General features: G+C 41.4%; 1 protein-coding gene across 2 annotated transcripts in view; it reads right to left on the bottom strand.

Moving 5' to 3' along the window:
• EFCAB11 (EF-hand calcium binding domain 11) overlaps positions 1–23,873 on the bottom strand; it is a 156,607-nt gene that overhangs the window by 114,635 nt on the left and 18,099 nt on the right. The window lies entirely within an intron of this gene.

Below are 23,873 nucleotides of genomic sequence, written 5' to 3'. Positions count from 1 at the left end.
GTTACCTCTTTAGATCACACTCTCAGGTCTACTTACCTTTCCTGTTCCATCTCCTACTCTCTTCCACCCACTCTTTGTCCATGCTCTTCTCTCTCCTGGATGCTTTCCTTCCAGGGATTCTTCAAATCCTAACTCAGTTGCTAAGTTCCTCGATTACCCTGGCTGGAATTAAATCCTCTCGCCTCTTTGTTCTTCTACAGTAGGTACCATTTTCTACTTACAGTCACTCTGTGAAAGACTGTCCCTGTCTGATTTGTTCCTGTGGCCCTGAAAGTACCCTTCTCAGTGTCTTGCACATGGCATTCGGCAAGTATTTGTGGAATAAACCAAGATATAGGGAGAGTTGTCTTCTCCTGCCTTATCAACTGGTAGCTGTTATTATCACTATTATTAAGGAGGAAAGGCAGGTCCTAGGAGGCCCAAACTACTGATGCAAAGCTGAGGCAAACATCATGACCGTCTTTTGGAATAAAGCATAATTTCTGAAATGCAAAGTTAATTTAATTTCATGAAAATTCAGAGAATTTCTGGAACAAAATCAACGGAGAATAAAACCTCAGGTTTGAAAGGAAGCCAGGTTGGTCACTACCCGGACTGGGAAGGGTGTAGTATTATTACTATCATCTCTCGATTACCCATGGTGAAGAGGCGTGGCCCTTTCAAGATTAATCTCATTTGCCTGGGGCAAATTATCCCTGAAGTCAAAATCCTTTTATGTTCTCCTGCTTCTTTCTCTCCACAGTCTAGACACTTTCATAAAATCATTAATAAACAGTGCGTGCCTACCATGGGACAAGCAGAGTGTTTTTCATGCATCCACTCATTTGATCCTTCAAACAACTCTATGGTGTTGGGTCTCTTAATATCTGTTATTTACAGGTAAGGAAACTGAGGCACAGAGACATTAAATAACTTTCCCAAAGTTTACTAGCTAGTTCAACTCATCTTATTTCAATCCATCTCCCCACATTTATTGTCCTATATGGGAGTGCAAAGGGGATCAGTGTGGAATATCTGGAATATTCAACTGCTGGTGGGAAAAAGGGCTAGAAGAATTCTTCAGGGGCAGGTCAGGTCTGGTCTGCTAAGGGCCGGGCAGGAAGTGCCAATCGTACGAACTGCAATGAATTTCAGGGGTCAAAGGAACCCAATGAACTCAGGCTAGATTCCCAAATCCTGGGGGAATCCACGCTGGTAGGCAAAGCAATGGACTCTCTGGGCAATGGTAGTATAGGGACTCCGGCAGACATCCCAGGTGACACAGTCATTTCAGAGCAAGAATCCGCCAGGAGCTGGGAGAAGGTGGAGTCCTGATCGTCAAGACAGGAAGCTAGAAAAGGGAAGGGAGAGTCTGGGACAAGCCTTTGTGTTAATCAGGAAAATGCAAGAAGCTGGATGTGCTGAGCTGGACTCACACTGTGGTGTTAAGAAGGTGAGTTTGAGCTGGGGGTCGCTCGGATCCACCCAGATAGAGGTTATTCTTCACACTGTGATAGGAGACACCACGTAAAGCACAAATCCGATCCTGTTGCTTCCCTACTTAAAACATTTCAACCACTTCCTGTTGTCCTTAGGATCAAGTTCAAACTTCTCAGCAACCTACAAGGCCATTCATGACCCAGGCCCTGCCGTACCTTTCCAGTCTCATCTCTCTGCATTTACCCTTCTGGCCCCACCCACCCAGGCAAACAAAAATGAGTATATTCAACAGCAGACGAGCTATAGTTAACAGCCCTTAGTTATTCAAAGGGCCAGGCTCCCCTGCTGACCTCTGCGGATACCCTCTGCCTAGAACATGTTCTCTCTTCCTCTGCCTGGCTATTTCCACCCATCAGGTCTCCCCTCAGCCACCACTCCCTCTGAAGTCAGCCTCTGTGCCCATTCCCCAGCCTGCACTCCGCAGCCTCCCTGTATATTCCCAGTGCTCTGTAGTCATCTTTCAGGATTAACCATCTTGGATTCTGACCACCTATCTCCCCAACTAGACAATAAGCTCCTAGAAGGCAGGGCGGTGTCTGTCTTGTTTTCTTTTCTATATTCCCAGTGCCTGCAATGCAGTAGATGCCAACAAATATTTGTTTCCAAAACAAAGAAAGAGCACAGGACAGAGACGCCTCCTCTAGAGATCAGGGTGCAAAGAGAAGACAAGAGTGCATGGTGTTCATTAAGGGTGAGGTGAGAACCATGCAGCCAAGCAGGGGCCCAGGGAGGATTTGGAAACGTTATCAAATATGTAGGGAGGGTCTAAATTTCAGTCACTGATTTGAAAGCTATATACAGTGTGTCCAATGCAGTCATAGAAATACAGCGGTCTCTTAAGTGCCCAGGTCACCTTGGGTGTGGACAGCTTCTCATAGAAGACATGAGAGTCTGACTCCAGAGTTTGTTTGTTTTTTTTTGTGGTACACGGGCCTCTCACTGTTGTGGCCACTCCCGTTGCAGAGCGCAGGCTCCGGATGCGCAGGCTCAGCGGCCGTGGCTCACGGGCCCAGCTGCTCCGCGGCACGTGGGATCTTCCCCGACCAGGGCGCGAACCCGCGTCCCCCGCATCGGCAGGCGGACTCTCAACCGCTGCGCCACCGGGGAAGCCCTGACTCCAGAGTTTTTATCACGCGGGGAGAAGCAGGAAGAATGACAGTGAAGGGGAAAACACAATATTCAGAAAAGCTAAACTGCTATCTCTCTGGCACTGGCATGAGCCTGCTAATAAGCAGCCAGGGAAAAACAAAGAGGTAAATAAAGAGAGCCAGGAACGCTGTGGTATAATATTTGAACGTGGCAAAGGAGAAACCATAAAGACCATTTTGTTTTAATCATTAAGAAAAGTGCACCTAGTTCACATGCTATGGATCAGGCTCGGGGGTGTGGGGTGGGACGACAAATTAATCTAAGGCTATTTATTTTGTGACAGCTTAATGCAAACAACTTTTAGCAACATTATGAAGCCAGCTAGTAAAATAAATAGAAATGAAGTCCAAGGGATTTAAAGATGAAAAATTTGGGGGGGAGGGGTGGGGAGAAAGAACTGCACAAAGCAAAACGGACAAAATACAAGGCTAACCAAACAAAAGCGGAATCATATAAATAGGCACTGCCGTGTGCCCTGGAGGACTGCCAAGGAGAGTGAATTTCAACAAAGAATGCTTCTGCTACCAGTCTGGAAAACTTCAGTTCCAGGAAGGTGGGAGGGAGGCTGCAGCCACTGCTGAATGACACAGGGGAGTGTGGGGCGGAGAGGCAGGCTCCGTAGACAAACGCTGGAACCTTCCCCTAGCAAGCCATGATGAACAGGCAGCTCACTCCCTCTCCATGCCCTCCCACGTACCCCACACACAGCCAGTTATGAGAAACAAGCCCACGGCATAGATGAGAAATTGGCAACACCGGCAGCGGCCTTCTCTTCTCCATTTGCAGATCAAAAGACCACTGTAGGCCACAGCAGTGAGAGGCCCACATACCGCAAAAAAAAAAAAAAAAAAAAAAGACCACTGTAAACACCTCTAGGCTACCATGCTAGTATGCAAAGTGTTGAGATGAACCCAGTCCCCGCATCCCAGGTCAAACGAAGCATTGGCAATTACCTGTGAACCTGGATGCTAGGGACAGAGCCCTCGGCTCGATGTGGAATCCTCCGTGGAACAGTTCGAGTCCTAAGAGCAGTGCTGTAATCCTCGCAGAGATAACCATCACCACCGCCAGAACAGTCCCCCCTGCCTGAGCATGTATCCCATGGCAGGCACAGAACTAGGCCCTTTGCATGGATTATCCCTGTGAAGGCCCCAATCAGCCCTTATTTTCTTAATTTTATAGCTGTTCACTCTACAGATAAGGAAACCAAGGCAAGTTAAGATATTGATACTTTTCAAAGGTCTCACAGCCAACAAGCAAGGGAGCAGGGATTTAGATCCACAGTTATTCCCAGACAAGCTCTCTTAACCAATAAAGAATAAAACCCAGTAAAAGAAGGTGGGTAATCAACAAGCACTTATTAATGGTGGGCATGGTGTGTACTATGAACTCTGCTAGGTTAAACTGGGTAAACTGGTTTCTTAAAAAAAAAAAATGAGGAAGACTAACTAGAATTCCTATTACTTAATCTGTAAAACAATTCTTGAACTTTATTAGCCTTTAAAGAAAAAAGGGTCCCTACTCTAGTATCTACCACACCTCTCCAATAAGTATGTAGCCTGCTCAAACCCCTACAGAATCTAACAAAACAAACCAAAAGGAGAGTTGATAACATCTAGCTCAGTGGCTTTTTTGGGGTTGGCATTACCCAAAATGCAGACTTAGCACCGAACACTGGGAGACCTGCGAATCTGAAGTTCCTTAAGATTTCCTTAGCGTAGTTACGCTTTCTCCTCAAATTTCTGTATTGCTGTCTTTATTGAGATCTCTGTACATTAATATGTGCTTTTAAAAAAATATGACCTATTTTTCCAATGGGACTGAGGGGGGGAAATCACAAATGCATATTTAAACCCATAGAATATTTAAATTCTCCCAAATTTTATCATACATTTTTAGTACTTTCTATTTGAGATGAAAGATAAAAACGTATGTGCATGATTAATTGTCATGATGAAAGAATACTGGGCAGTTGCTTAAGAAACGAGAACAACAAAGGAATAAACTACTGCAGGCATCACCAGGGCTGGAATGACACTGCTCTGTGTACTCGATTTCCATGGCAACTAGCAATGGGAAGATGAATGTTTCATAGTCACTCCGCTCTGCGGTACACGTCTATAAATCAAACTTACATAAAGAGCACAAGATTTCTGCTGTGGGCTGTAGGCAGAGCCGGTTTATTTTCCTGTTACTGTATAATTATGGAAAAGCACAGAACAATGAGGTCATCTTGAGTGGGGAACAAACTCAGAAATTACTAATACACCTGAGGCATAGAATGCCATTCGTCTTGCAGGAAGCCAGACGCAGGCAAGGCAGACGGCGAATGGAAGCCCTGCCTGCCTCTGCAGGTATGGTCCTGGCACTCATCTGCTCTGGCTGAGAACTGCATGTGGTGTACCTGGCATGGGCTCCCTCCCGCTGCTCTGCTCTGAAAAGTATGTAGGGGCGCCTTAGTTAACTGCCTCCCGAATGAAACTGCAAGGTTTCATTCTGATAAACCGGGCAGAAATGATACACCATGTTTCGTATGAAAGTTTACTGAGGCTGAACAAGCATACACTTGTTTTTATTTACACCCCAAATGGCTCATCTTGTAGAAGTCAGGATGGAAAATTAATGCTTTGGCATTGAATTGGGAGTCAGGAGGCCCAAGTGTTGACCCTGGTCTATGTAACCTTGGGTAAGCCATGAAGTTCAGGTAGCTTCCATTTTCTTAGCTACGTTACGAGAGACGGTGGATGTGATTTTTAAGTCTCTGCCGCCATCTGCTTCCATGATTCTGTATCTTGAAAACTCAAAGGTCTGAATCAATCAGATCGAACCAAAGATATTAGTTGTGCTATCCCTAAAAATATATATATGTATCTTACACAGTTATACTTTCAAATTCTATACTGGCTAAAGTGCCTAAGCCATAGTGTTTTATGATTACCATTGCGTTGAAGCTTTCTTCTGATTTGTTTCAATTTTTCAAACACAGTATATGCTCTGGAAAACTTAATGAAACCATCAGTTTTAAATGCAAAAAAAAAAAAAAAAAAAACGTTACAGATGATCCTAGAACTGATTTTTATGATATAATATAAACAATATTTAAATTTAAATAATCTTCCTGTTACCTAGATAAGGGTTGCCTATCAATTCCTACCAAATGGGAAGCACCCCACTTCTTTTTTTCTTATAATTAATTTATTTTTTATTATTTATTTATTTATGTTTGGCTGTGTTAGGTCTTCATTGCTGCACGCAGGCTTTCTCTAGTTGCAGCGAGCGGGGGCTACTCTTCGTTGCGGTGCGTGGGCTTCTCATTGCGGTGGCTTCTCTTGTTGCGGAGCACAGGCTCTAGGCACGTGGGCTTCAGCAGTTTTGGCGTGTGGGCTCAGTAGTTGTGGCTCGCGGCCTTAGTTGCTCCACGGCATGTGGGATCTTCCCAGACCAAGGCTCGAACCCGTGTCCCCTGAATTGGCAGGCAGATTCTTAACCACCGGACCACCAGGGAAGTCCTGCGTCCTGCTCCTTGATGTCTGCAGCTCTCAGAGACATGGTGAAGCTTTCCTGGACCTCATCTTTGGAAGAGTCATGCTCAGTAAATTTTGTGGAACAAATAAATGGATGGATGAACAAACTCTTAGTAACACCTTTGCTACACCTTTCAGAAATCTTATATCCCCTTCCCCAATCTTACACGTTTAGGCAGATTCAGACCAACACATAAATATCCCAGGGACAGACAGGCAAATATCTGAAAACCAGGTATAACTAGATGAGTATCAGTTCTGTGAGTCTGTGAGTCTACAAAACCCTTGTGAAACTTTACAAACTAGAAACAGCTCTTCATTAGTGGAGCACCAGGCGTTATCAACACAGAGAGGACCTCCTGTCCTGGCTGAGTCCAGGAGTTCCATGGGGGCTCAGAAGTAACAGAGTCACAGTCCCTGTCTCACGGGAGGGAAAACAACACCCAACAAGCACCCGGTACCTCATCTAAAGCTTACACCACCTCTGGGGAAAAGACGTTATTATCCCCACTTTACAAGTTGGGAAAACTGAGCTATAGAGAACCGATATAAGTGATAGTTACAAAAAAATGTAGGGATATTCAAAACCTGACTTCCTAAATTGATAGGCAGCCCTTATCTAGGTAACAGGAAGATTATTTAAATTTAAATATTCTTTATGTTATAAAAATCAGTTCTAGGATTGTTTAAAATGGGTTTTGTTTGTTCGTTTTATTGGGGTTTTTGCTTTTTTTTTTTTTAAAAAACTTTTTAAGACTGATAGTTTCATTAAGTTTTCCACAGCATATTCTGTTTGGAAGATTGAAACAAATTAGAAGAAAGCTTCAGTGTGATGATAAAACCCTAAAACACTATTAACTAGGTGCTTGAGCCAGTACAGAATTTAAAAGTATAATTGTGTAAGGTATATATTTTTAAGAATAGCACAAGTAGGGGAATTCCCTGGTGGTCCAGTGGTTAGGACTCGGTGCGTTCACCTCTGGAACCCGGGCTCAATCCCTGGTCGGGAATTAAGATCCCACAAGCAAGAATAGCACAAGTAACAACTTTGGTTAGATCTGACTGATAGAGTCAGACCTTTGAGTTCCTGACTCCAAGGCCTCTGTGCTCTTCTGACTGCACCTCAGGACACATTGAAGCAAAAGACTGTTGCTCTACTGGACTTCTTGGGCACTAAAAAACAAAGCTAAACAGACACACTTAGCCCCTAAAAAGCCCATTAATAGTATTTTTTTTTAAAGTAGTAATAATATAAAACAATATTTCTTAAATCTACCGTGCTAGCCCACGTTATGGCCCGCACTTCCATTCCCCAGTCAGCAGGTTAACAGCTATTTCCAGGATGGAGCCAAGTGTTACACAACCGTGCTATTTCCGATATGTGAACCCTATGGGAGCCAATGACATCTTTACAGAAGTTTACTAGAAATGTATTCTGCCGCCCATCAGAGACACTTGGTTTTGTTCCTCAGCTTAGAAGATGCAGTAATTTGGGCACACATTTTTGGCACTGATTTTTCAAAAATTAATAAAGTAACATTTATTAAGAAAGCCTCCAGGTGAACCTCCTCGCCTTCCAATTAGTTTCTTATCAGAGCTTTTAGCACCACCAACTGGTTAAAGAGATCAACTACAAATCGGCTTGGCTCTCAATCTGCTTTGTTCATTACAAGAGGATCATACATATATTTCACATTTAATTTATGTTAAAGTAATTTATTTCAGTCACTAAATAAAATTAGAAATGCCTTTCCTTGTTAGTCAAGTAAAAAATAGTCCACTTTGGCTTTTTCACTTAAGAAGAAGGTACATTTTTGCTTAGTAAGTCATTAAAGAAAACTAAATCTACCCACTAAAGCTAATCTGATTTATTCTACCATAAACTCATACTCAAAAAGCAAAGACTAAGAACTACAATGAAAATTAGAAACTAAAAGAGAGATGGCAAACTAAATGTACTGAATACTATGTGAGTCTACAGTGTCTATATAAGACATTAATTTAATTGGAAATAAAAATGATTGAGGAGGTAATTTCACATTTTTTAAAATTTGAGCTTTTTCTATCAAGATTCCTGACTTAGAGATGAATGCTGCCTTGTGACACATGAACATTTACTGCCATTTACCTTTCCCTCTTGTTTAATTGAACCACATCTAGCAACGGATGGTGTACAGATAGCACAACTGAACACGTGGGGTTCAAATCTGATTTCTGTACAATGAATCAATTTGTGAAAATACGTATTCCTGAAGAACTAAGTCCATTTTTTTTCCCCAAAACAACCAATCTTTGGATAAAAGTTGTCTTTGAAAAGTACATCCAGTCACTTGTTGTCATGACACGTTTGTAACGGGCAGAATAAATGGCACCCCACTATAACAAATTTGGTCACCAACAGAAACTTCTCTACTAGACAATGTAGAAGAGGGAAAGAAAAAGAAGGTTCCCTCCAATTTATTAAATTTGACTCTGATAGCAGAGTTCTGTTAAAAGCTTTCTGCTAAGAGCTTAAAACTGCTGTAATAACTTCACGATGACAGCAGTTTAAATCTCTACACAAATGGGTAGTCAAGTTCATATTTTTTAAAGCCTCTGACTCTAAATCTGCAATTGAAAGCCCAGTAAAAAAAAGATAATTTGCAACAGCCCCAGATAAAATTAAGGACCAGCAGCTGCCCTACCCCATTTAACACACAATTTCAACATGTGAACTTTGATCTTCATTCTATTCCTTTGCTCATTTATTTACTCATTCATTCTTTCACTTATATATCCATTGAATATTCTCTCTCCAGCAAAGACAGTTAAGTTTCTGCAAAAAGGGAAACAAGAATAATGCCGTCTCCAAGGCACAGAAGATTTCCATTTGAAATCATGAATGCATTACCAGGAACCTTAACAATAAGAAGACTTGGGTTAAGAAAAGAATTTTATAACTTTTATTGTTGTTTCTATACATGTTCTTTAACATGGCTCTTGAATGATCCTTAAAGCTAAGTGTGTTTAGATATTTTAAATGTAAATTTTGTCTACTCTACTATTATTATTAGACAGCAGTATTCTTAAATCAAAAAAATACAATTTTGAGATGTAGCAAAAACATCTGTCCATTAACAAGTACCAGCAACATGACTGATATCAAATTAAAAAAAAAAAGTTGATTACTTGTCAATTTCCTACGACTTTTCTTCTTTAACCAAAAGATAAAATGATTGAGAAGTCTAAGTCCAGTTTGGCTTGAGATTAGCAATAAAGGTGCTCAGCTTTACCTGCAGAATTGGTATGCATAACAGCTGATGTGTAGATCACCGCATCAATTCAGCAAGGTAATACTAGCAGGTGTTTGATGAATGGGAACTGCCGTCACTGGCTCTGGGTTGGCACGGTGTCACAAAAGCTGGGAAGGAGCAAGCATCAAGGACAGGGTCCCAGGCAGAGTGCCGAGTGCCTTGAGTAGCTGGCAAGAATAAAAACTTAGAAAAAGGACAGGGGGGCGGCCTAGAGGAACTTAGGTACGAGGAGTAGCTTTCTAGGCTGCGGAGACTGAAGTATATCTGCAGGCAGGTATAGTATAGATGTTAGTTATAAACAGGAGAGGGAGTGACTGACGGAGAAAGGTCTTCGAAGAAGGGAAGGGGATGAGACAGGATGAAAGGGGAGGAACTAGAAAAAAGAAAAAAAAAGAAAAAAACTAGAAACAGAATTGAAGGAAAACAGAACTCTGGGGGTGAAGAGGAAACCCAGGCAGAGGCCATGACCCTGTCCATGAAACAGAAGGCAAGGTCACCTGCAATGCACAGCAGTAGGAAAGGTTTGGTACAAACGTGACAGAGAGCAAGTCAATCTCATGGTGTGTGACATGCTAGTGAACTGGCTTGGGGTGTTATACCAAGAAGAATTCTGAGTCTCATCAGGAGAGTGTAGGCCACGGGTATAAGGAGGTGACGGTGATAGCACACATGCCAACGATTTGCCAGCCTTGAAAAAGGGAACTGAAAACAGATGAGCTAAATTCTCCTGGATGATCTCAGCACGAAAAGGAAAGCATTCTGGAATGATATAGGACCAGGGCTGGGGAACTGTGTACGGAAGATGGATTTGGGTGGTCTAAACACTTCGGTCAAGTAGACACAGCAGTGCCTGCTTGACCTGAGAACTTGCTTCCATTCCGGGATAGGCAGCCGGGAGAATCAAGGCAGGCAGCTGGGATCAAAGCAGAAGGATCCAGGAAGGTGGACACAGAGTTCTGAGATCTCTCAGACATGACACTTGCTGGGAGACGGAGAGGGAGAGTATTGAGTGTGGTGTGTTTGGAGGAGAAGGTAGATGCATCACAGAAAGAAGACAAAGGGAAAGCTCACTCCAGGACTCAGATTGGCGAGGAGCAGCTCCAAGGACTAGCGCACACTCAAGGGCCTGCAACACAGGACTGCGGGCAGGTCAGAACCAAGGCGGGGGCCTTGGATGGAGGCTCAGCCCGAGGCTTGGGTTAGAAGTGAGGGTAAGGAGGGGAAAGCGGTGTCAGCATTCTTGGGGCTTAGTCGCAGCTGAAGAGAACAGAGGTAGGAGATGTGGAGGATACCGCAGGGAAGGAAGAAGAAAGATGGGGTCACATGAGGGTCCAGCAGCCATGTTTAGCCACTAGGAACCAGTCCTGAGATTGTACCATTCTTGGTCCTTTAGGGGGGAGGGAAGGGAAAGGTGAGTGACAGGCAGGAGGGAGGGGCGGGAAAGCTATAGTTAACAGTATTAGTGCCTGTTCCGCCTCTCCTGGGGTCAGCTTAGGAACAGGGACAGGCAGGGTGAGGGAAAGCATAGGAAGAAAGAGATGCCACTCGAAGCCTGTAGTGCACTGAATTCCTACTTTGCCCTGATCTTCTCCAGCAGCAGGTTGCAACCAAGGAGGGAAGATGAGCAGACAATACTGACAAGCTGGAAATGGTAAAAGATGATGCTAAACTCACAACAACTGATCAAAAGGGTCTTACAAGTGAATCAAAGTATAATCCTGCCTTGTAAAGACCATCATAAACTCAGCTTAGCCCTCCCACCCCAGCTAAAGTGATGAAACCTCACTTGTCAATTTTAAATATTTTTTGCTTTTCCAGTTGATTTGGCAAAATCTTTAGCTATTGTGATATAATTTAAAGGCAACATGCAAAACACAAGGGTTCGGGCTTCCCTGGTGGCGCAGTGGTTGAGAATCCGCCTGCTGATGCAGGGGACATGGGTTCGTGCCCCGGTCCGGGAAGATCCCACGTGCCGCGGAGCGGCTGGGCCCGTGAGCCATGGCCGCTGAGCCTGCGCGTCCGGAGCCTGCGCTCCGCAATGGGAGAGGCCACAACAGTGAGAGGCCGGCGTACCACAAAAAAAAAAAACAAAAAAACCCACAAGGGTTCCTATAAAAGCAACGTGATCTGGAATGCCTGCTTACCGTTTCATGTAATAAAATGCTGCATCAGTTTCCTTTTGCACATTTTTGTAAATAGTTCCTTTCATTTATGTGCAGATAATCAAATGAAATCTCAAATGTAACAATCCAAACGAAACCAATTCACATGAAGGGAAAAGCTATATAACTGTGCAACTGGTTTACCAAGAACACTTCCAGGCGGAGTGAACATGCCTTACTTAGGTTTATGGCAGGCATTGTGGGGATGCAAAAGCGTGCCTGGTTCCTACTCTCAGGACGTCCATACTGTTAGAAGAAGTGAGAAGGGAATATTACAGTGATTAAGAGCACAAGCAAATCTTCATTCCGTTACTCAGCAGGCAGCAGCATCAAGCAAGTCCTTTGACCTCTCCAAGCTTTGTCCTCATCTGTAAAATGGGGACAGAGCCTAACCCAGGAGGTTCCTGAGATTCCTTCAGACCAGGGTCTGGTACATAGTAAATACTCAGCCAATGTCAGTTGCCAGTGTTACTGTGGTTACTATTATTAGATGCAGGACTCTCGCAAGTGCTACAGAAGTTCTAAGGAAGAAAAAGGCAATTTTGTGAGCTGGAGAGATCAGGGAAGGCCCCCTAGAAGAGAGAGTTCAGCTAAGTTCAAAGGAATGGATACCAGTAGATATGTGGATGGGGAAGTCAGGAGAGGAGAAGAGAGGGCAGTGAAAGAGAAAGGAGATAGGATCAGAACACAGCATGTAAATCAGACTAGTGGATTAGAATCTTTGATCTGGGCAGGCCAGGTCTCCGTGTGGAGGGGCCTTGTCTGTCACGCTAAGGAGTCTGGGCGTTATCTGGCAGGGGATGAAAAGTTACTGAAGTCAAGAGGTAACATTAAAAAGTAATGCTAATTTACTCTCATTATCCAAAATTGAACGAGGAGGGTGGACCAGTGATTTGCAAACTTTAATAAGTACATATGGATCACCCAGGGATCACATTAAACACATTTGATTCAGTATGTATGGAGTGAGGCCTGAGATTAGGCATTGCTAATCACGGCTAACAAGTTCCCTAATGCTGCTGCTGCTGCTGGTCTCTGGAGCTTTGAATGACAAGGATGTATCTGTTCAAGGTAGCCTGATGGAAGAGGATGCATGGGTAGGAGGATGGTAGACAAGACGGCTATAGACGTGAGGTTGCAAACTCATAGGTCGGTATGCCATACATAAAAACATAGCATTAGAAGCCTTTGGACTTGATTTTTTAAGCTATATCTAAGGGGGACAACTGAAACTTTGTAGTGAAACTCTTAATGCTGAGCCTAGCCTTTTTTGGTGACATCTTAAAACAATGTTAATTTAATTATCGCCTATAAAATAAAAATTCTTTTATGAAATACAAGTTTTTCTTATTTTATAAATACAACACACAGTATTATCAAAATTTTCACCCAGAAGTTAGCTATCTACTACAAAAGAAAAATGTAAGAAACAGATTCCTCTTTCTATGAAGGAAAACGGCAATGAATACATGCATGATGTGTGCATATCAGTAACGTCAAGGATGACTGAAAGGGTTAGCACCATTCGGCCGAAAGAAAGAAACCATGGCAGCAGTTTCTTATGTGACAGTTGGATTAAAGGAAAAATAGTCCTCATGCTATTACAGCAAGAACAGTGTATTCTACCATATACGTCGATGAGGAATTGGAAATGCTGACCATAACACTTGTTACAGTGACATCTCAAAAACTAAACCCAGGGCTGGAGAGCTGTCAGCCCAGTAATTTTCTCTTGAGAGCAGTCTTTGTCACACTGACAGATCACATCTGTATTCACATGGTGGTGCATTCTGAATATTATCTGGGATACGCAGAGAAAATCAAGGAGACTGCCATGCCACCCTCCATGATAGATAACCCCAACAGTCAGTTCTGGAACAAGAAGAAGAACAACGCCCTCATGTCTGAGATGAGGAGAGTGCCGCCCTGAGAGGTTTTGGTGAAAGCCTGTTCGCTACGTAAGCCATTCATTTATATAAAATTCAGTCACTCACTTGACACGTATAAAACTGTGCTACGGGAGTTCTGTACTCCCATAAATATCCCACTTGTGCCTGTTTATAGTAAGCTCACGTTCCAAAACTAGAAATAATTGATGCATGCAAATACCTATGTATAAGCATAAAGAAGAAAGATATTTATTGACAGATTAGGAGTTTCAAGCAGAAGGAGGAGACAAGTTCCTTTTTGGAGTAGAGAGGGGTTGGGTAGGGTGTAGGGTAGGGTCAGCTTTCAAGATAAGAAATATTTTTTTAAAAGCTGGGCCTTGAAGGAGGAATAGAATTTGCATCTGGATGGGTTTAACCTAAGAAAAGACTACAAAATCTGGACATCTGGAATGTGAAAGAGATTAAATCTTTCTTCCAATCAAATAATACATCCTTGTTAACAGGAACTAATTAGCTTAACTGAAGAAACCAAAATAATACATTCTGTTTGAAAATCTATGTAATGAAGTCATTATTCTTCTCTACTTGTTTTCTGGTCCAGTTTCTGAGCTTCAGTTCCTGCATCACCAATTCTAAAATGTATACCGGTAAAAAAAGACCATCCTCAAATGCAAGGATATAATTTTTGTTCATGGAGCAAAATCAGTCAAGAACCCTCTGAAAAACTGACATTTTCTTAAAATGATTAGCATATAATTATTTCTATAGCTGGATTTTTAAAGTACACGCTGTATTTAACATACTACATGTGAAAGTCCCCAGAGAGGAGAAATTCTGAGGTCAGTTTGAAAAGCTTACACATATTCATATTCCCCATTCAGTGATCACATGCAAGAAAATAAACAGAAATGGGAATCTCTGACAATAAAATTTTGAAACATAAACACTGAAATAAAAACCAAGGCATTATCATTGCAGGGAAGATACAAAAATTCACGAACTAAAAATTGGAAACTCAAGAAGTCTACCTATTTGGTCACTACACTCACACACTAGGTACAGCTGGTAACAGCTATCTACCTACAGTTATAAAGAATCAGATACGGGGCTTCCCTGGTGGCGCAGTGGTTGAGAGTCCGCCTGCCGATGCAGGGGACGCGGGTTCGTGCCCCGGTCCGGGAAGATCCCACATGCCGCGGAGCAGCTGGGCCCGTGAGCCATGGCCGCGGAGCCTGTGCTCCGCAACGGGAGAGGCCACAACAGTGAGAGGCCTGCGTACCGCATAAAAAAAAAAAAAAATAAAGAATCAGATACGATGTCTAGTCTCTTTTATACTTTTCTATACACAGAAGCATGTAGATACTTACAGATCAACAATCATATTCCCCAAAGTAGGTACCCACTATAATAACTGCGATCTTGGTGAGGTCACCTGACTGCATTTATATGATCATTCTGATGCACAGAATAATGACTGGGAAACTTTCTCCAGTTACAGACACTGTCCAAGAAAATGATATGCAACAAGTTGGCTGCCAGCAGAAAGGAATTACAAGAAGCTAAAGAGCACAGTGAAGAGTAACACTTAAAAAGAGACGCAAATGATTTGAAAAAATACATTCCACCTTATATCACTTTCCTTTGGGCTCCTTGGTTCTAAAAGACTCTTCCATTAACATGTTAGTTCACGTTACCCAAGCTCATGAGGCCCCTTTCTCCCACAATAGCTGTGATAAAAGGCGTATGTGATCTTTCTATCAAGAGGGTAACCATCACTCCCTTTAAAATTGCATTCTTAAGCCCCTACCCCACTGACACTCTGGCAATGAGAATATATCCAACAAGTCATGATGATCTTACTGTCAACCAATTTTTAATACTCCCAAAAGGAGAGTTAGATATTCTATGTTTTTTGACCACCCCCATGTAATACGAAGAATGAGATTCTTCGACCAAAAATATCAGATATCACTTTAAATGTCTCCAGTTGTGACTGGAGAGCATTTTGGTACGTCAGTATTTCCGCATTACATTACTATCTGGCAATCCACCTACACTGAGAGTCTTGGACACTGGCGGGCCTTCTGCACACCCATGTTTCATTTCATATGGCGGGAAAGCAGAAGAAGCTACCCAGAGCTTTTTGCCAATTGACAGGCGGTAAGAAAGTGCAAATCTCAGCACTTACAATTAGATGGAGAAGGCTCCTAGGCATGGAGACACAAACATACCCACAGAGAGAAAAACACCAGCCAGAAATATCACAGGGTGCTGATGGTGGGCGAAGTCAAGAGAGCATATTAAGCCAGCTCCCTGACAACAGCTGGGGCTAAATCATGAACTGAAAATGTCTCTTTAAAAAAAAAAAAAAAATCAAAGAGAGGCCATCAGAAATTAATTCATAAAAATCACATGTAGAATGAGAAAAATAGAAGGCAAAGCCACATGTGGTTAGAAAGCTCCTGATTGCATTTTAAAGGATTCTTGCCTAGATTACAAGAAATTAAAACCATAAGAAAATTATAAGTGAGGATTTTACTGTTACTGGATATTTGAAGTAAGTGACAATGGACCAACAATTATTAAGTAACTAGAATGCATAAGGCAACACGCTGAGAACAGTGGAAGTTACAGATAGATTTGTAAACTCAAAAAGCTTACAGTATTTTATGGAGATAATCATAAACACTGTATTTTTGTTTACTGAGTAGACGACTGAAACAATTACACAACCATAGTACTATCAAAATTCAGAGAAAGGAGAAAAGACTGTTCAATGTAAAGAAAAAAAGACTTTTTTGTGTGTATTTATTGAGCAGGACCTTCGAAGACAGGTCTAATTTGGACAGGTACGAGGTAGAGAAAGGCAGTGCTGGCAACAGCAACAGAATGCTGTATAAATACACATCACATATTCAAAGGAACAAGCATTATGCAAAGGGAAACACAGGAATCTGGGACGATGAATGAAAGATGAGTTTGGGAAGGGGACCAGATGTTGGAGAGCCACATTAAATAGTTTTAACTACTTTTTAGATTCCCTAAAGATTTTTGAATGTCTAAGAAAAAAAAAAGTACTACAGAGTTTTTATTATGTTCTATTAGTATTAAAGAAGAAAAGATGTTTTTTGTTTTAAACTTTCAGTGCTAGAAACAGCCTGTTAGCTCAGATTTATTCCATTGGACAAACAGCACTACTCAGTTCTTGTACCTCTTAAACTTCTGCCATTTGTAGTGGGTAGGACAAAAAAAAAGAAAGTTCTTCAAGAATAGAATTTCCTGAAAATTTCTTAATAATAATGAAATGTCATCCATGATATTTATTAGCTTCAGTTATTTTAGTGCACAGGTACACAAGTCATGATTATCAGCTCTAAGTGGAAAGCAACATTGTAAGTTTTAAACACTGAAAGGAATCTCAAAATTTAAGAACATTAAGCCTTTTAAAAAATATCTTCAGAGGTTAATATAAAGTAGTATCAATTTCTGTTTTTTTACATAAGATATCACCTTTTGGTTTAAGAAAGAAACAGTCCTCAAAACCCATCCCTCCGTAGAAAACTTGCTTTCTTAATTTACATGAAAAAAGCTATAATTAGCAGCCCCCAAGCAATCAACCATTAAAAATAAAACCTCAAAAACTACTTTCCCCAATAAAGCAAACACCTCCATAAAACGAGAGATGAAAGTAGATACAGAAAGGCTTAGGGGAGATACTATAAAATAAAAAATACAACAAAAAAACAAAATGAAATGAAATATCAGTAGATATAGTTCAAGAAACATAAGGAGAAAATAAAACCATAACAGAGGGAGTGTGTCAAGATGGCGGAGGAGTAAGACGTGGCGATCACCTTCCTCCCCACAAATACATCAAAAATACATCTACAAGTGGAACAACTCCTACAGAACACCTATTGAACGCTAGCAGAAGACCTCAGACTTCCGAAAAAGGTCTTGGTGCTCCTGCCTGGTGTCAGGCCTGAGCCTCTGAAGGGGGAGAGCCAAGTTCAGAACACTGGACCACCAGGCCCCACATAATATCAATAGGCGAGAGCTCGCCCAGAGATCTCTGTCTCAATGCTAAGACCCAGCTCCACTCAATTGCCAGCAAGCTCCAGGGCTGGACACCCCATGCCAAACAACTAGCAAGAGAAGAACACAACCCCACCCATTAGCAGAGAGGCTGCCTAAAACCATACTAACTTCACAGACAGCCCCAAACACACCACCGGATGCAGCCGTGCCCACGAGAAAGATCCAGCCCCACCCACCAGAACACAGGTACCGGTCCCCTCTACCAGGAAGCCTATACAAGCCCCTGAACCAATCTTACCCACTGGGGGCAGACCAAAAACAATGGGAACTACGAACCTGTAGCCTGCAAAAAGGAGACCCCAAATACAGTAAGTTAAGCAAAACGAGAACACAGAGAAACACACAGCAGATGAAGGAGCAAGGTAAAAACCCAGCAGACCAGACAAATGAAGAGCAAATAGGCAGCCAGCTGAAAAAGAATCCAGAGTAATGATAGTAAAGATGATCCAAAATCTTGGAAATATAATGGAGAAACTACACGAAACATTTAACAAGGACCCAGAAGAACTAAAGAGCAAAAAAATCTTGATGAGCAACACAATAAATGAAATTAAAAATTCTGTAGAAGGAATCAATAGCAGAATAAATGTGGCAGAAGAAGAGATAAGTGGCCTGGAAGATAAAATATTGGAAATAACTACCACAGAGCAGAATAAAGAAAAAAGAATGAAAGCAATTGAAGACAGTCTCAGAGATCTCTGGGAAAACATTAAACACACAAACATTCGAATTTTACTAGTCCCAGAAGAAGAGATAAAGAAAGGGTCTGAGAAAATATTTGAAGAGATCATAGTTGAAAACTTCCCTAACATGGGAAAGGAAATAGTCAATCAACTCCAGGAAGCACAGAGTCCCATACAGGACAAATCCAAGGAGAAACACTCCAAGACACATATTAATCAAACTATCAAAAATTAAATACAAAGAAATAATATTAAAAGCATCAAGGGAAAAGCAACAAATAACATACAAGGGAACTGCAAAAGGTTAACAGCTGATCTTTCAGCAGAAACTCTACAAGCCAGAAGGGAGTGGCAGGACATATTTAAAGTGATGAAAGGGAAAAAAACTACAGCCAAGATTACTCTGCTCAGCAAGGATCTCACTGAGATTCAACGGAGAAATTAAAACCTTTACAGACAAGCAAAAGCTAAGAGAATTCAGCACCACCAAACCAGCTTTCCAACAAATGCTAAAGGAACTTCTCTAGGCAGGAAACACAAGAGAAGGAAAAGACCTACAATAACAAACCCAAAACAATTAAGAAAATGGTAATAGGAACATATATATTGATAATTACCTTAAATGTAAATGGATTAAATGCTCCAACCACAAGACATAGCCTGGCTGAATGGATACAAAAACAAGACCCATATATATGTTGTCTACAAGAGACCCACTTCAGACCTAGGGACACATACAGACTGAAAGTGAGGGGATGGAAAAAGATATTCCATGCAAATGGAAATCAAAAGAAAACTGGAGTAGCAATTCTCATATCAGACAAAACAGACTTTAAAATAAAGACTATTACAAGAGACAAAGAAGGACACTACATAATGATCAAGGGATCAAACCAAGAAGATATAACAACTGGAAATATTTACACACCCAACATAGGAGCACTGGCCTCAAAACATAAGCCAAATGCTAACAGCCCTAAAAGGGGAAGTCAACAGAAACACAATAATAGTTGAGGACTTTAACACCCCACTTTCACCAATGGACAGATCATCCAAAATGAAAATAAATAAGGAAACACAAGCTTTAAATGACACATTAAACAAGATGGACTTAATTGATATTTATAGGACATTCCATCCAAAATCAACAGAATACACTTTCTTCTCAAGTGCTCATGGAACATGCTCCAGGATAGATCATACCTTGGGACACAAATCAAGCCTTGGTAAATTTAAGAAAACTGAAATCGTATCAAGTATCTTTTCCAACCACAATGCTATGAGACTGGATATCAATTACAGAAAAATATTTGTAAAAACTACAAACACATGGAGGCTAAACAATACGCTACTAAATAACCAAGAGATCACTGAAGAAATCAAAGAGGAAATTAAAAAATACCTAGAAACAAATGACAATGAAAACATGATGACCCAAAACCTATGGGATGCAGCAAAAGCAGTTCTAAGAGGGAAGTTTACAGCAATACAATCTTACCTCAAAAAACAAGAAATATCTCAAATAAACAACCTAACCTTATACCTAAAGCAAACTTTATAAACATATCTCATTTACTTTTTGTAAAGCCCTCAGATTTAATGAATGATACTCCAGTGTTTCCATCAAGTTACAAGATGAAATGATTCTTTGATGCCTTTTGCCTCAAGTCTGTCTTTCTGAAAGGTTTGTTTTGGGTGTTTAGTTGGTCTTATTGTTGTGGTTGGTTGGTTTCTCTTATAAAATGAAGGTGTGATACGAGCAAGTATCACAAGTCTTCTGAAAGAGGCTACTATTGCTCTGAGAAGTTTCTTTGGGAAGAATCTGGCAATCTAAGAATTGAAGAGTGTGAAAACTTCTTTCATCATTCAAGCCACAGCTGACTCTGGTCTTATTGGAAGTCTCCCTCTCTGGCTGCCTTTTTATAGTGGTCTTCATATATCAGTTTTCTTCTGAGTAACTGTGAACCTGGGAATGAACTCCATTTATACTGGTCAATTAAGTCTAAGCTATTCAAGCTTCTCACACAGTGTCTAACCTTAGAAACATTATGTAATTTGCATTATCACTAACAGCCCCAGCAGCTGCTCCTCTTTTCCTTATTCTTTTTTTTTTTTTTTTTTGGCCACGCCGCAAAGCATGCAGGGATCTTAGTTCCCCGACCAGGGATTGAACCCATGCCCCCTGCAGTGGAAGCGCAGAGTCTTAACCACTGGACCACCAGGGAAATCATTCTTTTCCTTATTCTTGAAAATTATTTGTACCACTGAAACAGAGACATGTGGAAGTTAGACATCTCTGTTTCTCCGGCCAATTTCAATTTACACTCAGAGGAAATAGTTTTCTCTCTTTTGGTGTCACAACTTCATTTAATTCTTTTTTTTTTTTTTTTTGCGGTACACGGGCCTCTCACTGTCGTGGCCTCGTGGCCTCTCCCGTTGCGGAGCACAGGCTCCGGACACGCAGGCTCAGCGGCCATGGCTCACGGGCCTAGCCGCTCCGTGGCACGTGGGATCTTCCCGGACCGGGGCACGAACCCGTGTCCCCTGCATCGGCAGGCGGACTCTCAACCACTGCCTCACCAGGGAAGCCCTCATTTAATTCTTATCATGCATCATTTATTCTGGTTTAGGGATTGTGGTGCTATAAATAATAATGCAAATGAGACTTTTAGCAGGCCATGTTCAGTTAGCTAAAATGCCTTGTTTGGCTGTTTACTGTAGTAGTCTCTAAACTGTTTTGATCGCAATCCTGGGAAGTACAAGATTTGTGGGCATATGAATATATTTATGTATAGATTATATAGACATGTACCACAATATTAATATGCTATGTTCATTATAAAATATAATACAGAAATTTCTGAGGAATTAAAGGTAAAAATATTTTATTCATTAATGGCAAATGACTTTTTGCCATCACTAGAAATTATTAATAATATTTAACAAGAACAACGTGATTTCATGTACTTTATTATTTCTGAACATCTCGGTTGAATCCTTTGTGACTGAGCAATTTCAAGTTCAGTTTGTTTTACTATTTGGTCTTAATGGCTGTCAGAGATTCCTCACGAAGGTACGTAGATCTAAATGGGAAAAGGGCATCACGACACCGAATCCCTGTTTTTAATTCCTTACTCTGATAATGAAAAAGCTTAAGGGTTTTTAAAAAATTATTTTGTTGGTATTGTTAATTGAAATTCAGCTAATAAATGTCCATTTCTCCTGATGCCAATTAGTTGTTCTTGAAAACTTATCAAAGCTATTGAATTTTTATACTTTTAAAAATTGTGCTCTCAAACCACTGAAACTTTTTTTTCGAATTTTAAAAAATATTTTATACATATACTCCACAGTTAGGCTTACCCATAACCTTTTTTTTTTTTAATCCCCAACCTGAAATAGTTTGGGAATTGCTTGTTTCTTTTTTTTTTTTTAAACATTTTTATTGGAGTATAATTGCTTTACAATGGTGTGTTAGTTTCTGCTTTATAACAAAGTGAATCAGCTATACATATACAAATGTTCCCATATCTCTTCCCTCTTGTGTCTCCCTCCCTCCCACCCTCCCTATCCCACCCCTCTAGGTGGTCACAAAGCACCGAGCTGATCTCCATGTGCTAGGCGGCTGCTTCCCACTAGCTATTTTACGTTTGGTAGTGTCTATATGTCCATGCCACCCTGTCACTTCGTCCCAGCTTACCCTTCCCCCTCCCCGGATCCTCAAGTCCATTCTCTAGTAGGTCTGTGTCTTTATTCCCGTCTTGCTCCTAGGTTCTTCATGACCATTTTTTTTTTTTCTTAAACCTCTGAAACTTTGTACGACTTTTTTCACTAGATTAGAACATTCCATTTTTAACTTATTAAACATGCAGGTATGAAAGTTTCAATAGGTGTACACATTTTTTAAAACAGAATCACATTTCCAAATATTTATTTTCAAATATGCTCTCCCAATAATGTAGATTTCTTTTGAGAGGAAGTTACTTTTCTGCTTACTGTTAAAAGACTGTTTCTACCTTGAACGGCTATATTTAAGTGGATTTTTCAAAATTACACATGTGGTACAAGGGGGCACCTCCTGAAACCATTTAACACAAAAAGGTCAGCAAATTGGGGCGCTTGTCTTTTTTTTTTTAAAATTTATTTATTTTTGGCTGCATTAGGTCTTCATTGCTATGCACGGGCTTTCTCTAGTTGCGGCGAGCGGGGGCTACTCTTCGTTGCGGTGCGCGGGCTTCTCATTGCGGTGGCTTCTCCTATTGTGGAGCACGGGCTCTAGGCACGCCGGCTTCAGTAGTTGTGGTGCCCAGGCTCAGTAATTGTGGCTCTTGGGCTCTAGAGCACAGGCTCAGTAGTTGTGGCGCACGGGCTTAGTTGCTCCGCGGCATGTGGGATCTTCCCGGACCAGGGCTCAAAACCGTGTCCCCTGCATTGGCAGGCGGACTCTTAACCACTGCGCCACCAGGGAAGACCGACACGTGTCTTTTTGTAAAAGTAAAATGAAGTAATTCTTTTTGTGAAAAACCACCACCATGTGGTAGAAATACATTGAGTTTCATTACTCTTCTCATCACAAAGTGTACGCAAAGATGCTACTATATTTTAAAGGTCTTAATGTTCTGGAATCACCTAAGTAATACTGTCCTCAGGCACTCTGTCTGTGCCTGGCTTGAACTCCTTTGCTCTTCAATAGCTTGCTCAATAATCTGCTTGCAAATGATGCAGCAAAAGAATTTCATATATGTTACTGCCAACGACAGTGAGTGCAGACCCTTATTTCAAATAACCTGCTTGATAATTTCTGCTGAGCAGGGCTGGCTTCCGGTCAGATTTCAAGAAATTACTTTTATCCACATGAGAACACCTGCCAGATGTCCCCCAATATCTGTTCTCTCCTTCTTCCTCAGTATCAGAAACTCCATTTGAGTGCACATGACTGCCCAAAGAAGGGATTACATTTTCCAGACCCACCTCCCCCTTGTAGCTATTCGTGGCCTTGGAACTAAGCTTTGGTCACTGGGATGTAGGAAGAAATAATGGACAGCCTTAAAAAGAGGGGCAGATCTTCTGCTCCCTTTCGGCCTACCTAGCTGGAATTCAGGTGTGATGGCTGAAACCTTGGGAGCCATCTTGAAGCAAGAGGGAGAAGCCAGATGCTGAGGCAGCCAAACAACAAGAGGGGAGGAATCTGGGTCCTTCACAACTGTGTTGCCATCAAATCAGCCCTGGACTCTCCTGTGTTTATTGCTCTCTTTTTTTGAGCTTTGTTGTTTTGGGTTTTCTGGCTCTTACTGCTGTACGAAACCCTAATTAACACACCTGGTAACAGGGTTGATGAGGAACTCGTGTTAGCAGTCAGAGAAGAGGCAACTCTGCAATTTTCTCTGCAAGCACGTGCTTACACTATTCTTACTACTTTCAATCTGTAGTTTCCTAACGGAAACTGCTTTTAAGCCACTTGCCCATTTTGTCAGAATTAGTTTATAAAGAAAAGATAATATAATCTTTAAATCTACTTTATCAGGTGTGTGTGAACTGCAACATGGGTCTATAACTTTGAAAACAAACGAAGGAGGGGCCACCACTGATCAACCCA

This window comes from Kogia breviceps, chromosome 3 (assembly GCF_026419965.1).
Source record: "Kogia breviceps isolate mKogBre1 chromosome 3, mKogBre1 haplotype 1, whole genome shotgun sequence".
Taxonomy (NCBI): domain Eukaryota; kingdom Metazoa; phylum Chordata; class Mammalia; order Artiodactyla; family Physeteridae; genus Kogia; species Kogia breviceps.
The sequence above is the reverse complement of the archived record's forward strand: the minus strand, read 5'-3'. Positions and strand labels throughout refer to the sequence as shown.